Here is a 16,956-nt window from a genome sequence, read left to right on the forward strand (position 1 = left end):
TTTCAATCAATTTCAGTTATAAATCTTTGATGACATGTTTAAATGTACTCTACATGTACTCATTCATTCTAAAAAGTGAAATTGGTTTGTTTTCCCTTTTTCAAAATAACAAGTAGTTCATCCACATCAAGTGGACAGTAGTTAACATTGCACTGAAAAACGATTTTGCAAAAACATATTGAGCAGCTAAATCACAGGAAAAAAAAAGTAATAAAGCATCTTTGATTATTAATTTCTATTGAGTCCCTGCCCTCTGTGTTAAAATGATATGATATAGTTTCTACTCCAGGACTGCATGGGTCATTGCAGTTGCTAGTGGATTTTTAAACAACTGAGCTACAACCTTTGAAAGCGGGGATTCATCAAGGAAACGCTGACACAGCCGTAACCGAGGCCGTATGAATGGCATCGCTGGGCTATGCATGCTATAGTTGTTGTAGATAGAACTGGTCTGGCTGTGTTTTGCAAACTTTAAGCAAAGAGAAATCTTTGATATTTTAGCAAGAAATGGAAGTGTCTTACATGTTTTTATTTGTATGGTGTGAAAAGAGGTGTGTTGTGGTATTACCAGGTCAGGATCTTGGGGTTGGCTAATCACTGGCTGGAATATAAATCCATGATCCCAGCTTTTTCAGATATTTGTATGGCAGGCAGCTACACAGCAGCAACTTCTGTAATCCTTTCTCCTGCAGATAGAGCTACTAGAAAAGCTTAATAATATCCCAGAGGCAAAGATGAAACGGTATTTCCACAGCTACTGTTTGCTGTAGAGAGCTTTTGAAGTCAAGCTTAAGATGTCTTTATTTCCCTACCAGAATTTTTTTTTTTCCCCTCTTACTCTGGTGTTGTCATGATGATGGCTTTCTGCTTGAAAAATATTTCAAACCGCTGCAGTTCTCCCATAAAGCATTAGGGAATGAGAACAGCTTTTCATCAGGGGCTGTAGGAATCTGTAACTACAGTTTGTCACTACCGAAACCCACGGCTACGCTGGTAGTGATCTCAATTTAAAACTCTCACTTTCCCTCTTATCAGATTGAGAGCGGCCATGACTTTCATTGTCAGCTTATTGGAGACTGCCCTCACTTTTAACTTTTGTGGTTAATTAAGTTCTAAATTGGGTGTAGTGTAGCATTCCCATTCAACCTTTGTTCTGTACCATCTACAAAACAAAAAGCAATAGCCCCAGAATGCATCGAAAGTTATATTAATTATACTATTGGATAACAAAGTGAAATTCAGATCCAATTTATTTAATGTAAGGGAAGGGGAAACTACATGTTGATTTAGAAAGCCTTCATTTCAGGCAAATTCTGATCAGAGGATTACAGTGAAAAGTTGTAAGGAAATGCAGAGAGTAAAACAGGATTTTTATTTATTCAATTTGGCAGCAAAATTGTCAAGTATAATAGGATCCAGTGAATTTTGGAGAAGAATGTAGCAAAAAATCCTAATTATAAAAAGGAAAAAAAAAAGTAAATCAAATCAAGGAAAAAGCAAAGAAATAAAAACAGCAATATACCAATAGCACAAGTTAAAAGGGTTTTAAATTTCTCCAGAAAATTAAACACTGAAAATATTTTCACACATAAGAGAAATATAATTTGTTAAAAGAGGTTATATTATACTGACATTATTTTACTGTAAGATTGATACTGTTACAGGAAAAGCTAAAGTATTTTATGAAAATAATACTATATTCTTAACCACAAATGTTTGTGAATTTTTCAAACATATATTTTACAAAGTTAAAATTTATTGAACTTATAGTTTAAACAGGAAAAAGAAAAATCAAGGGAAAATGTCCAATTCCAGATATAGAAATTTTTTTTTTAAATTAAAAAAAAAAGAACAGACATTTGAGGTGCTTGTATCTTGTTTTTTAGTATATAAACCTCTATCACCACTAAGTAGTGTAGAGTAATGAGGATCATTTCATGAGGAAACAAAGGCTATGAGATGAATCTTTCTGCTATATTAAAGGTAAAATTATGAATTATTGGGAAATAATAATTACTGTACTTAAATACATAATTAATAATGATCTGAACTATAGGAAGGTTTTTGCTGAACCTGACAATCTTATCAATAAATGAAAAAGCTTTCATCCGTTTTTGGAATTTTGAAACGTGTTTTTTTCTTATATCTTTTTTTTTACATCCAGAAAGTATTTGAGAAAGCTGAGAGACTTAGTCTATTACTAATAAATAGGTATATCATTTTTTTCACAGTTGTAGTCCAAATAGTTTAATATCAAAGTTGGGAAACATGACTAATGGGGTTAGTCCTAGGATGAGTGCTATTTAATAATTCCATCAATCATCTCAAAACATGCTCATTTAGTAAGTTAATAACATCAGACTGGGAAGGGTTATTTAGCACCTTGAAGGACAGAATTAAAATAGAGTGTGACCTTGAGAATTAACAAGTTTCAGAACTTATCAGAATCAAGTTACACAATCTTACAAAAAATATGTATTAATGTAATTCTGCAGGTCCAAAATATCTGAATGGCTGATTTGAAAAAGATATTTTACTAGGAAAGAATATCTTAATCCCAGTGGGGAAAAAATTAATGACAAACGACTCTCTTCCTGATAGACAGTATTATATATTGGTTAAGAGCATGACCACTAAAATCTTCTGGCCTGGGTTTAAATTCTGTCTCTATAGCACACCTATTTGTGCGATCATTGTCAGACTACTTAATCGACTTAATATCTCTGGATCTCAGCGTTCTCATCTGTTAAATGGTGAAAATTACAGTACCACCTTCATAGGAGTTTTGTGAGTTTTATTAAACAAGGGCAAAGACTGGAATGTAATAAAAACTATATATCTATAAACACACATGTTTGTAATTTATCTGTCTAAAGTTACCAGACAAAGAAATGGACAGAATAATTGGTTTTGTTTTATCAACCGAGAAATACATTCTATGAAGGATGAGTTTACCTAGTTTTTGAAGATGATGAGGTTCATGATGGGCGTATAAATGAGTATGTTTGTTTCAGACACTTTTAATTGTCTGTGTTAGCAAAATTATTATGTCTCTCCAAAATCTTAAAAAATAATTCAATCTATATAATAAAGTACGTTTCACATCTTTTCTTGGCAATAGAAGAACATCTATGACTTAAGAAATTGAGGGACTTTTCATTCAAGATGAAGAGGTGTGGAAGGTCTCATAAGGTTACAATTTGATAAAATCTTGGGAGTTACTGGCCTGGTCTACCAAGTAAAAAAATTGGACTTTGTGATTCTCACATAATAGGTACTAATAAAAAATGAGCATCTCTTTATTCAACTGCAAACACCAATCAATAGTATTCAAGTCTGAAAAAATGTCACTTTATTCACATAAACACAGTGTAATGAATATTTTAGACTAAATAATTAGAGGATAGAATTTCAGTCTCTCCTGCCATTCTTTCAGGCCAGTGATTCTCATGAGGGATGAGGAGTGGGGCTGTCAGAATTATCTGCATGACACTTTTACCAATTAAACCCACTTATACCCAGGCAAATATATGCTCATTCTAATATTCTACCCTGGTGGGTGATGCTTCTACTTCTGTAAGAATTATCTCCATGTGAGTCACTACCACAAATGAGAAAATATATCAGGCAATGCTAGTCACAAGAAAGTTCATGGTCCTCTATTGTTACCATGTTAGACTCCACCACATATGTCTTTCTCATAATTGAATACAAGTAGGCTTAGATAGTGTATTAGGATTAAATTCGTTATCACAGATCGTTTAATTCATTCATGCCTTAGTTTTTTCATCTTTAATATGGGAACATTGCAAGTTGTTAAACTCTAATATTAAAAGTTAATTCAAATATGTTTTCATACTTTGCAAATGCAAGAGTGCTATGTTGGTGCAAAATAAGAAGTCATCACTATGTGCTAAAAATAGCCAACCCCAAGTGCACAATAATTTAGACTATATAAAATAATACCCCAGTTTGAGTTCCAGTTAATTAGTTCAAGATAATTTGGCAGCCTTTCTAATATTTTTCTCTGAGAACTAAGGAGTGTGATGATGGGCATCTCTGAAGTGCCCAGAGATAGACACTGAACAGAACTGACTCAAGCGGTTTAATAAAATTGGTCATGCCCTACAAGCCTGCAGATTCCTCATTCATTCTCCATTGCCAGTTGTCATATGAATGCCCTCTCAGCAAAATTCTGTGCCCAGGTGCTTACTTTGAAAGGCATTGTACAAACATGGCCTGAGCGATAATAAATCCATCATTAAAGTTGTCACCATAAGCCCCTGAAACTGACCATAACACGATCCAGAGATTTTTCAAGGAGCTGATCTTATTCATGTTTATTTGGAACATTATCTTCCACCACTAGAAAGCATCTCTTGTTTTCTTTAATAAACCTCTGTTTTTTCAGCTGAAGGAATATAAATTATATATATATATATATATATATATATATATATATATATATATATATATGAAAGTATGTCAGTTTTCATAAATGTGTCCTATGTATGCTTTTATTTATTTTCTGAAATACTAAGAATACAGTATATTTCAGGATTTAATATATAGCCTGCTGCTAAACAATTTATATAAAAATAATAGCTAACACATTAAGAGAAATTATATTAAAACTTAGCCCCCTGCAAGTACCTGAGAGAAACATCAAACTCTGCAAATGTTTTTTAAAGTTAAAGTGAAAATGCTTGATCAAATTCAAGGAGACATTTCTTTAACTTTGGCCAAGAATTTCTTTCAATAGAGATGGGGGAGGGAATTTACTCATGAGATTAAGGGTTTAAATTCTTGATTTTAGTTGACCTGTTCAATGCCTGAAAAACCCCAGTAAGAACCTGCGAACATTCCACTGATTTCATTAGCAACAAATTATTTTTCTAATAACTCTCACTTCTGCTCAATGTCTACTTTCTGATAATTACCATCTGGCAGATGGGGAGAAAAGTGATGCATTTAATTTAAAAAAAATAAGTTTAAATTTGTGATCACCACAATGAAAAATATTAAGCAAACTCTCTCTTATACTTGTTATGATTGAGAGGAAATACTCTCTCTCACACACACACACACACACACACACACACACACACATACACTTACATCAATGAACTCTTAGAGTGATAATTCAGTTTTCTATAAATTACTGGACTAATTCTTGTTTTTGAATCTATCCCTAAATGTGTGGTTATTATTTTATCTAATTGCATTCATCATTCATTCATAGAATTAAAGAGGAGCAGCATGTGCCACCCCAAAATGTGCCACTAGGGCATGTGAATTATTTTAAGCTGAAGGCCATCTAGACCCAGCAGATTCAGGAAAAAAAAAAACACAAAACTTTTACTTCCCCTTTAACTGCCGAAAAATATATAGATAAGCTTCCTGACCCAGAAAGAGAACTATCCCCAGATATATATATATATATATATATATATATATATATATATATATATATATATATATATATATATATATATATATATTTTTATTTCTGAAAGACTTGCATGATGGCAAATATCTAATTACCAAACATCTGCTTTCTTATCTTCCTGTGAATTGCCCTCCTCCTATTTGAAGTTCTAGGCCCCTATCCCACTCCTTAAGTCAGAATGGCAGGTAAACCTCAATTGCCTGACTGCCTTTCAGTCTAATGTCTCTATGTGCACCTGTATGTACATAATTAAGTTTGTCTGTCTCCGATTAATCTGTCTTATGTCATTTTTCTTGTTAGACCAGAAAACAAAACTAGAAAGGTAGAAGGGAAAAATTTTTCTCCCCACAAAATCAACAGATATTTATTGAGGACCCATGAGGCACTGAGATATGGATAAAACATTGGAGTAACGTTGTATAGCAAACAGTGGTTTCTGCTTTCGAGTTGATCAGAGGTAGCTAGACAAGGAAACAGAAAATGACACTGAAATGCACCATTATTAGAGTTTCATTGCAGTATAAAAAGGGATACCTTAACCAGTCTTATTTTACAGGAATTGATGGTTTTCCAATCAGTTGGAACAGGCTAAACCTAGCCTGTAATTAGGCACAGATACTAGAAAAAAAGAAAATAAGGGGGAAGGGAGCTGGTAGATGAGGGTAAAAGGGACCAAATATATGGTGATGGAGGGAGAACTGACTCTGGGTGGTGAACTTACAATATGATATACGTATATAGATGATGTATTACAGAATTGTACACCTGAAACCTATGTAACTTTATTAACAATTGTCACCCCAACAAACTTTAATTAAAAAAAGAAAAGTAAAGAAAAGAACAATATAACCAAAAACTGAATTTTATGATACCTGGTTAGGCATTTTGGTATGTTTGGTGGGGGTGCACAAGGAATTTATTGGATTTCCCTATACTTATTATTTTTTTTGTTTTCAATGGCACATTGAATTGATACAAAGTCACCTGAAAAAAAAAAGGAGTTAGTTCAAAGATAGAAGGGAAGACTAAGGGGAGGGGTTTTGAATATTCATGGCATATAGAATAGCTCTTGCAAACTCTAACATGTCCTGTTGTAGAAATCGATAATGATCTCTTTACTGGAATACGTTTTTTTTTTTTTTTTTAATGTAGATATCTTGTCTTCATCATGTTTGTTCATACCACCACCTAGAACAGTAGTTATCAAATTTTAATATCAAAATCATTTGGGACTCTTGTTAATAATACATATAGCTGGGTGAACACACATGGGATTTATAGATGATCTAATACAGAATTGTACACCTGAAATCTATGTAATTTTACTAACAATTGTCACCCCAATAAAAAAAAGAAAAAAAGAAAAAAAATACATCTAGTTTTTCAGAAGGTCAGAGATGGGCCCAAGTATACATTTTTGACAAGCTCCCAGGTGATGTTAACTAAGAAAGCCTCACAAACCGTTGATGGAAGACAGATTTATATGTAAATAATTTGAATAAAATCCAACTGTTTTAACAACAGTGTATACCATATACTACAGAAACATAGCTGAAGGCAGAAAGATACTTATTCCACATGCAAGTTTATGAAAGACTTCTTAGAAGTGACATGTCATCAGAATCTTAATTTCTTACTGAAATTTCAATGGCAGGGCCAGAGATTTTTGCAAAATTAGACAGTCACGAAAGTTAACAGCTTTCCTGTGGATTATTAGTTTTTAGTTGCTTAGGGTGCATGCAAAGAAAAGACAACAATTCGAAAAGCGGAGAGAATATTTTGAATTCCTTGTGAAGCATGCAAATTCCAACCTTTCCTAAGATCACAAGTTTAAATTCTGCAGCGAGTTATTGCAGAAAAAGTTAATGCACTTTGGCAAACCTTCAGTTAATGCAAGTTGGCAAGCTAAATCTTTAACTCTGAGGTTTTAATCCATTCTTTTTATAGCCTTTTCTCCTAGCAAACTGGGATCATTCAATGTTTTTTGTTCTTTTTCCAGAAATTTTCATTTTATTGTAATATTTAGTACAATGCTTAATTTTATATGTTAACCTTACCAGGCCATAGTACCCAGATATTTGATCAAACAGAAATCTGAATGATGCTGTGAAAGTATTTTCTAAATGAGATCAACATTTAAATCAATAGACTTTGACTTAACAGATTACTCTCCATAACAGGCCTCATCCAATAGGTTGAAGGTGTTAAGAGAAAACTAAGCAAGATCCCACAAGGAAGTAAGAATTGTGCCTCCAAATCTTCAGTCTTGAACTGAAACATCAGCTCTTCTCTGGATCTCCAGATCATGTGAGCCAATTTCTTAATATCTCTTCAGAGATACACTCACATACACACACACACACACACACACACACAGATTCTATTGGTTCAATTTCTGTGGAGAAACCTAAAAAATATATTTTACTTTCACTAAACATAGGACTGCCAGTGTTTCAAAAACTGTAACGATTCAGGAGAGGATTTGAGCACTTCTTAGGTAATGGTTTTATGTTGTTTAGTCCGTCAGAGATATTCAGGAAAAGAAGTGGATCTATCCTTGACTTTCGATGCCATAATTAATGGATTAAAATTACTGGAAAAATATTTTATGCATTAACAAATGAATAAGGTACATTTCCTCAGTTCAGTTTATTTGATAACATATCTGGCAAGCAGCAACTCTATGCGAGGCTTTGTGCCAGGAGCTGGGAAAACGGGGATGAAGGAGACAAAATCTCTCCTCTAAAGAGAGGACATGCTGAACATTATGTGATAACCACACAGACAGTTGAGTCTGGGATACTCAGGACGCCATGCTTGATATTCTGCAGGGATGAATAAATAAGCACTACTCTACAAATAACATGTTATGGTACATAGGCTCTTCATGAAGTAAAGTGCCCTGTGGTTATTTTAGGAAAATAAGCCATTAACTACTATGGAAAACTATCTGAATTAAATGTCCTTACAGATTTGATCATGGGGAAGAAAATACATTGAAAAAATGGAAAAATAGCTCTTTTGCAGCGTCTACCCTCAGCCTGACTTGCTTTTGATAGTGTTATTAAGTCATGAGTTGAGGGGTTGGAATCCTGAATGAAGCAGTGAGGATAGGCAGCAGAGTTGTTCCTCCCTCTTCTGTGACCCATTCCCCCTGCTGCTCTGAGTGACCTGACCATGTCTGGACATATCCACGTCACAAGCATGTCAGCCGGTCCTGCTGTTAGTAACTGGTAAAGACCTCAGTCCCTTCACCTCATCAGTGCCCTCAAACTGAGACAGCAGAAATTTGCTGCCACTCACCTATTAGCCTGCTCTTTGCAATTGCTTAAAGTATTTCTTGGGTCACTCAGTTTAGAGTGGGTTTTTGGCTTGGGAATAGTTTTAGCGGCTTCAGACAGTGATTATACTGCAGTGCAGTGACTTTGGGTTAATGTGTATTTTTAGGTTTTTCTCTAGACACAGAAGGGAGTAAGCATATTCCATGGCATTGTACAAATTCAACCGCTGGATGGATTTGTACAAGTTCAACCACAGGGTAGAAGTCTCATGCCTTTTTTTAATGTAAAAACAAAGAGCCAGAATTCTTTGGAAATTATTTAACAATCCACCTGATATGAAATAAAATTTTATGAAATGCACTTATGATGATGATGTTAATAATGAGTGTTGGGTGATGAAAACAACTGCATATAAAAGAGAAATAATTTCTCTCTGTTAATGCTTTTAGTGGACTTCTCTGTTTCATGTAATTTCCCCCATTTCTCAGATAGGCGCATGAAATGAAGAGGAGCCAAACAAAATGTGCATTTTTCTCTGTGTCAACTCAATGTGAGACAGATATCAAAAAAAAAAAAATCAAGGAATATGTTTGCTCTTGTGTACTTGCAGAAAGGCTACGCTTTTTATGGTGCATTTTATTTGCTTATATGGATTCCTATGACCTATATGGCATTCATGGGCAAAGGCACATGGATGGTTTTCCAGGGGTGTAGAGTGGCACAAAGCTGCTTCAGCAAACTGAGGAAAATGAGGGAGAGAGTCAGAGAGGGAGAGAGGATGAGAAAGAAGGAAAGAGGGAAGGAAGGAGAGAGGGAGGAAGGGAGAGAGAGAGAGAGAGAGAGAGAGAGAGAGAGAGAGAGAGAGAGAATATGAGATATTTTTGTTCATGTCTTTTATATTTCCTTGTGCTTAAAGGGGAGGGTAAAGACAATTTAAGTTTTTTATTTGTGTAAGCAATTTAGTATTTGTGAAATTGGGATAAGGGGAAAATGAAAGTTCGTCATCAAGGGTAATGTGTAATTTTCAAATTTGGAATATATTTAATTGGAGTTTATAGATAACTAACTGTAAAAGTCAGGAGAGTACTGTATGCATGGCATTGATTGTTCATTAGATTGTTGGCAGCAACATCACTTGTTTTAATAGATGATATAATAGTTCACTAAAGTATGGTGTTTCTTGCCTCTGGATGAATGTGCCTTTCACTTTCACTGGAAATAAAAATCCTATCCTACAGTGCAGCTTCAATAATTTCATTCTCCTTGTTACCACTTAAAAATTCTCACTGATTGAGATGTTACATATCATTTTGAGTGGTGTTAACTTAATTATTTCTTATCTGTTGAGTATTTAAACATGCTGGTATAGCTGGCATTAATTATTAAATAAAGGAGAAAATGATCTGTAGAGCAGAAATGTAGATGAAGCCATTTTTAAAATCTTGCCCTGAACTTCATTTCTCTTTCTTCAGACTTCAAAAAGGTTCATGGTACCTGCAAATTAATTTTAGATAAAATAGGGAAATTTTTAAGTACAGGAGCTACAAACTTAATAGTCTGTTTTATTAATGAAGGGTTTTCTTATCTGTGCCTTTAATATTTTTTTAAAAATGCTTTCTTCCCAAGCATGGCAGGAAATATTGAAATGTCAGACCCCCATGGGAGCTGCCAAAATATTCATGAGTGCCTCAGAGAATCTTATCTAAGTACAAACAGAAAAAAAAACAGAAAAACATGCGTAGATATAGGTCAAGGAAAACAATTTTTGTTTTCTACATAGAATGCCTTACAAATGAAGATGTACTATTTTCTGATATAATTGAAATTAAGTTCTTGTAAACCGGCAGTAAAAGGCCCAGCCATTCATTAAAACGCAACATGATTACAAGTGAATAATAATAGTTAAATACTATATAAATGATTTTATTTTTTAACATGAAAATTACATGCCTAAACAATTCAGAGGAAAAAAAATCCCACCCATAAAGGATCTCAATCTGTCCTGGTCCTTAACCACAACCTGAAATTTTTTCTTACTTTTGGTCTCTCTCTTTATTTGATAATTTGGCTTCTGGGATTATCTTGAATCCTTCTACCTAAAATATTTCATCAGCTTCTAATATTATCTCAGAACAGAAGATGTATCGTTTTCACTCAGGCAGTTCTTGTCTTTTGCTAAATACTTAGAAAACCATCCTCTTCTTCAATTTAGGTGTTTCCTTTCTTCCCTTCATAAAATATATGTTTTCTAAAATCCAGATTTCTTGTTTTGGATAAATTCCATTTTGAGACATAATTTATTAGAGGCAAACTGGTAATTTGGAGTTTGTAAATGAAGCCACGGGGGGTGGGGGGAATTACTGAGAAATAGGAGAGATGGACTGGGAAAAGTCTTAAAGAGCAAAGTAAAGCTGGGTAAAGTATTAAAATACAGTTTGTATCAAAATTATTTCATTATGTTTCTTTCAAGTTGTCCAAATGTCAAAACTGTAAAAAACTACATATTTATTTATAATTCTCAGTTTATATATTGATCTTAAGAAATAAATTACAAATAAAATATTCCTTTGTAAGTGATCATTTTTATTTTATCAATATTGTGAGTCCAGATTATACTTTTCTGTATCTTGTTTAAGCAAAGGGCACTCTCAGTAATCAGTTGGAGTAATTATATTCAGAGTTACCATTTTATAACTTTAAAATACAACTGGCATGACTATAGTTTGATTGCTCTGATATTTAACTACTTATTATAATTTTAACACTCATTATGTAGTAAGAATATCAAAATAATTTAAGAGGTACATGTGAAGTGTAAATAGATAAACTCTTCTGCACTGAAAAAAGTTTAAAATGTGCATAGGAGATCTGACAATTAAGTTCTTGAACTTGTTGCAACAATGTCGCTAACCTTTTTTTTGTATCAGAGGGATTATTTATTATGAATTTGTACTAATTGGTCAAACAGTTAACCAAGTTTACTATTTGGAAGTGCTGAAAAGACTAAGTAACAAAGTTAGACGACCTGAACTTTTCACCAGCAATTCATGGCTCTTGCATCACGACAGTGCACCATCTTACACAGCCCTGTCTGTGAGGGGGTTTTTAGCCAGCAAATAAATAACTGTATTCGAATACCCTCCCTACTCACCTGATCTGGCCCCCAGTGCCTTCTTTCTTTACCCAAAGAGAAAGCAAATATTGAAAGGAAGATATTTTGATGGCATTCAGGACATCAAGGGTAATACAAAGAAAGCTCTGATGGCCATTCCAGAAAAAGTTCCAGAATTGCTTTGAAGGGTGATCTAGGTGCTGGCATCGGTGCATAGCTCCCAAGGGGAGTACTTCGAAGGTGATCATAGTGATATTCAGCAGTGAGATATGTAGCAGTTTTTCTAGGATGAGTTCCCAAACTTAATTGTCTGACCTGGTGTGTAAGCTGAAGCTGGGATATACAAAATATACAGCAAAGCATATCAAGGAGCTGACTTGGATAATATTGGCATATGAGCATCCATATAACTGCACAGTAATTTGTTTCTAATGTGCAGACAGATATGAGAAGAAAAGAAAAATAAGCAAGCTCTTTAATAAAACAGGAGCTGATTTTGAAGTTTAGAGACCTTCCTTAGCACTAATCAGTCCTTCCTATCTAAACAAGTACAGTGGCTTTAGAACATTATTTAAGAAATATAAGAAAAATTACTCATAGAGAGAATTTTTATTCTTTGATGTGATTTAGGTTATTATAATTTCCTTTAATCTTCAACACGTTTTTTGCCTATCATTCAGATAAGTAAAATAATTCAGCAATACAGTAATTATGTAGTGAACAGTAGAAACATCTATTTGTTCGGCTTTTCATATAATGCTAGTAAGATTGTAAATCAGTAGCTTTCTGAGGGACAGTTTGGTAATGAGTCTAAAATGACAAGATTCACAAACATATTAACGTTAAGTAATTGATGCTAAAGAAAAAGTAAATAATATACACACAGAAATATGTATAAAGATTTGTCAGTATCGTTCAGTTTACAACACAGGAAGAAATTGGGAAACACCAAATGTCCCCTTCTCCTCCCCCTTCTCCCCCCCCCCCCGAAAACCTCCTTATGGCAATGGAATAAATTAATAGTGATAAGCTGAATTTCAGCACACTGAAATATTTGCATCAATTAAAATGGTATTAGAGGAATATATAATGAAATGGAAGAATGCATGAAATACTCTTGACTCGGAAAAGAGAGTTGCTTGGATCTCATTCTGTTTTCTCTGATCTCATTTTGTCCATGCGTTTTTAGAGGAAATAGTCTTAAAATATATATTCCAAAATTTTAACATGCAAAAATTTTCAAATATTTTGCCAGTCTGAAGTTGTAAAGTAATAAACAATGAGATATATATTTTTTTGTTTTTGTTTTTGTTTTTCCTATGCAAAGAATATCTATAGTGAACCATTCAAAACGCTTTACCTTTACTTTCTCCTTCAATGTCTTGATCTCCATGTGAAGACTGAACTTCAGAAATAATAAGCCCAGTTCAGTAGTCTGCAGACATTCCCTCTCCTGTGTCCAGGAACCATTCTCTTGTCCTCTTCCTGTCTTCCTGTTTCCTCTCTATTACTCCTGCCCCCCTTCTCCTGACCTTCTCTCATGCTCTCTCCTGCTCCTCCCACTTACTTTTTACTCTTCCTCTTTCTCCTTTCCCTCCTCTCTGCCTCTACTTTCTTCCCTTGCTTCCTTCTGGGACCCCCTTTTCTCTTTTTCTTGTCTTTCATTGACTACCATTTATGACCTGAAGATTCTGAAGACTGAATATAGATGTCTTACCTAAAGCATATGATCTATTGTGCTTTGTTGCCTTTCTAACAATAATTGTAATAGGATTTTAAGAAAAACCTGCTAATTGAGAATCAAACAGATAACATTCCAGTGCTAAAACCAGGAAGGCTCTTAAGAGCATCAAAGTACCATGGAACCTGCAACAGCAGTGACCATAACTTTAACACATACTTACGAGGACTTGTGCTATAATTCTTTTTTATGCTACCTAAGCTGAATCATTTATGAGTTAATTATATATTGTACAGTGTGGTAATAAAGATGCTGCCTTCATATTTTAAAATGTGGCCTTTTGTAAGAGAATGCAGATTAACAGCAACATTTAAAATGACAAAAATATTCCTGTACATTATTTTAAAAATATCTAAAAACTATGTGAACATTTAAAGTTTAGATATTCAATCTAAGTCCACAAATACTTTGTTCCACACCTCTTTTACATTTACAAGTCTTCATAAAAGTCTGTAGCCTGCATTTTTTCCTTTATGTCTCCCCTGACTCCCATCCCCACCCCTACCCAGGAACTTTCTTGGATGTCAACAGGAGGATGTAAGATGATCACAGGGCCAGTCTTGAATGAATGCCTAAAGAAGGTTGGCGATCTGGTTTGATAAAAAATATATTATCATCCAAAGGCTTAGACTGTAAGGTATTGCAGGCCAAGTGGCAATCCCAGTTTATATAGACATGATAACATTCAAAGCACACCTTCTGGATAACAAAAGCTGTAAACATTTGCTAGTGGTGAGAATAGCTGTCACTGGTTACCCAGCCATTTTCCTAGCTAGGCCTAGGGCAGGAGACAAAATCAAGATTCATGGTAAACCAGAAAGCGATATTATTTCATGCATTTGTGAGATGTTTCTCAGAAAACGGACAATGTTTAGAAAAAAAAAAAAAGGGCTACTCATGACTTTCAGAAGGCTATGTGGCCCTGGCAAACCGTGTGACCTAGATGTGTTTTCTAATTACCTCACATAAATGCATACTTGGACCAGATTGTTTCTGATCACCGTTAGATCTCATTGTCTATTATTTGCATACTTTGGTGAAAGATGTCCCCTTCCGCTCCAAAAATAGTGCACACACACACACACACTCACACACACACACACACACACTCACACAGTTCTGCAATTGCTAGAAATGTTGAGGAAAATGCTGCATGTGTAATCAACTCATTGAACCATCTAAATTTGAAATGATTTTATTTTTGCTTTAATTCTCTGGTCACTTTTAAGCATAACAATTCTGCCTAGAATAAAAATTTACTTGCATGTCTAGCTGAGGGCTTATCTCCTCTTCTCCCTCAGGGACTTCTGGGTGTTGGCCAGAGGGATCTGCACTTGCCCTTTCACTTTTACTGTCCACCATCTTGCACATGCCTTCCTTCTTTTTAGCTGGAGTAAGGACTCACAAGCTGGAAAGGGACAAAACATCTTGCTGCTGTAGTTGTTTATTGGTTTCACTGCTTCTTCAGTCAAGACTGGTGTTCCGGTATTCTCCATGAAGAAGGCATCCCAGTACTGGCTCTCAGGCAGGTTTATGTGTCAGACCTGGGAGCCATGGGGCTCCCTCTGTGCTTATGCCACTGAAGAGGGAGATATACGCTGACTTAGGCTTTTCTAGTGTCCTCAATTTCTGATCTTGGTGGAGTAGACATGTGCTGTTTTTTTCTTGCATGGTGGCCAGCCCACTTGGGTAGCACTGCAGCAAGCTAGTGCAAGCTAAGCTAATTCCTGTGGTATTTATCCGAGTCTCCGAGAACTCAGGTGTCCTTTCTCATCCTTCTCTCTGCCCTGTTGTCTCTCTCTCTCTCTCTCTCTCTCTCTCTCTCTCTCTCTCTCTCTCTCTCTCTCTCTCTCTCTCTCTCTCTCTTTCTCTCTCTGCAATTATCTGCCTTCCTCACAACACCCATGCTCACATAAGCACATAGGCTGACAGATGAGCTTACTGTTTAAGCATATGCCCAACCAGGAATTATGATGCCAGTCTCGGTTATTATAGGTTTCCTTACTCTCTGCAAATAAATCGCTTCATTTCTACATTTTACTTCATGAGCCAAAAGTTTAGCATATAGTAAATAAAAGCAGGAAAAAGCCACAACACTCACTCTTCGACCTACACATTTAATTCAGATCTATCTCCACACTGTCATCTTATTATACCAATGGGGAACTAACCGGGAGGAAAGATCATTTTGTTTGTTAGTGTTGATGGTGTGTGTGTGTGTGTGTGTTTTTGCAATACTTAATGAAATCTTTAAATACATAGTAACAATGTGTGTTTGCTCTCCTTAGAATACTCCCAGGCTACTTTCCTTGGGTTCTGTCAAAGTGGCCAATTTGGGGCAACAGGATAAGGCACTCTTAATATCTTGCTATTCTACATTGAAGTGCAGATTATTCTGTTCATGAGATTATTTTATCAGGTTACCTAGGAGAAATTTACCCCCTGATAATTATTCCTTTGGTTGAAGAATGAGTAGTTATTGACTAGAAGCATCCAAAGAAGAGATGAAAAGCAAAACAATGGGAAAGGCAGATAGCTGGTAGCCCTCTCAACATGGAAGCCAGTGAAGATACCTCCAGTATTCTCAGTTCATCTTAAATGTCTGTTCCCTGCATGTTGATATAATTGTCTCTCAGTGTAGAGTAGCTGTCTCCACATGTTGGAAAGTGTAGCCACAAAAACCTTGTAGTTAGTATATGAAATTTTTTAAAAATCATAAGGAAAGGTGTATTTATTTTTTTTTGAAATTGTATAAGAATTTTATGTCAATTAATTATGGACAGTAAGGTAGCATCATATAAAAATATGAAAATTTACTCAATAGTAATATGTGTGGAATAATTCAAATTTTTGTTAGCTGATGAATGGATAAAAAGTCCTATATGTATGTATACAATGGAAGATTATTTGGCAATAAAATGGAAAGAAGTATTGATGTATGCTACATCATGGATGAACCTTGAAAAGATTATTCTAGGCCAAAGGAGCTAGAAAAGATTACATACTGTATAATTTATTTTATATTAAACGTCCAGAATGGACAAATCAATAGAGAAAGAAAGTAGATTAGTAGTTGTCTAGGGCTTTGGGGGCCGGACAAAATGCTCTAAATTTAGAGTGGGATGATGATTGTACAATCCTGTGGATTTACTAATAAAGACATTGAATTCACTTTTAATAGCTGAACTGAATAATATGTAAATTACATGTCAATATATCTGTTGACATGTAATTTACATAATTACAAAAAAGAAACCAAGTACTATATGTGGAGTTCCAGGAAGAGAGGACAGTTAATTTTACAGGTATCTTTACCACCTTGATGTACCTACTTTCTTCTAAGGTACATCCCAGAAGATACAAGGGGCACATT

This window comes from Rhinolophus hipposideros, assembly GCF_964194185.1.
Source record: "Rhinolophus hipposideros genome assembly, chromosome: 3".
Classification (NCBI taxonomy): Eukaryota; Metazoa; Chordata; class Mammalia; order Chiroptera; family Rhinolophidae; genus Rhinolophus; species Rhinolophus hipposideros.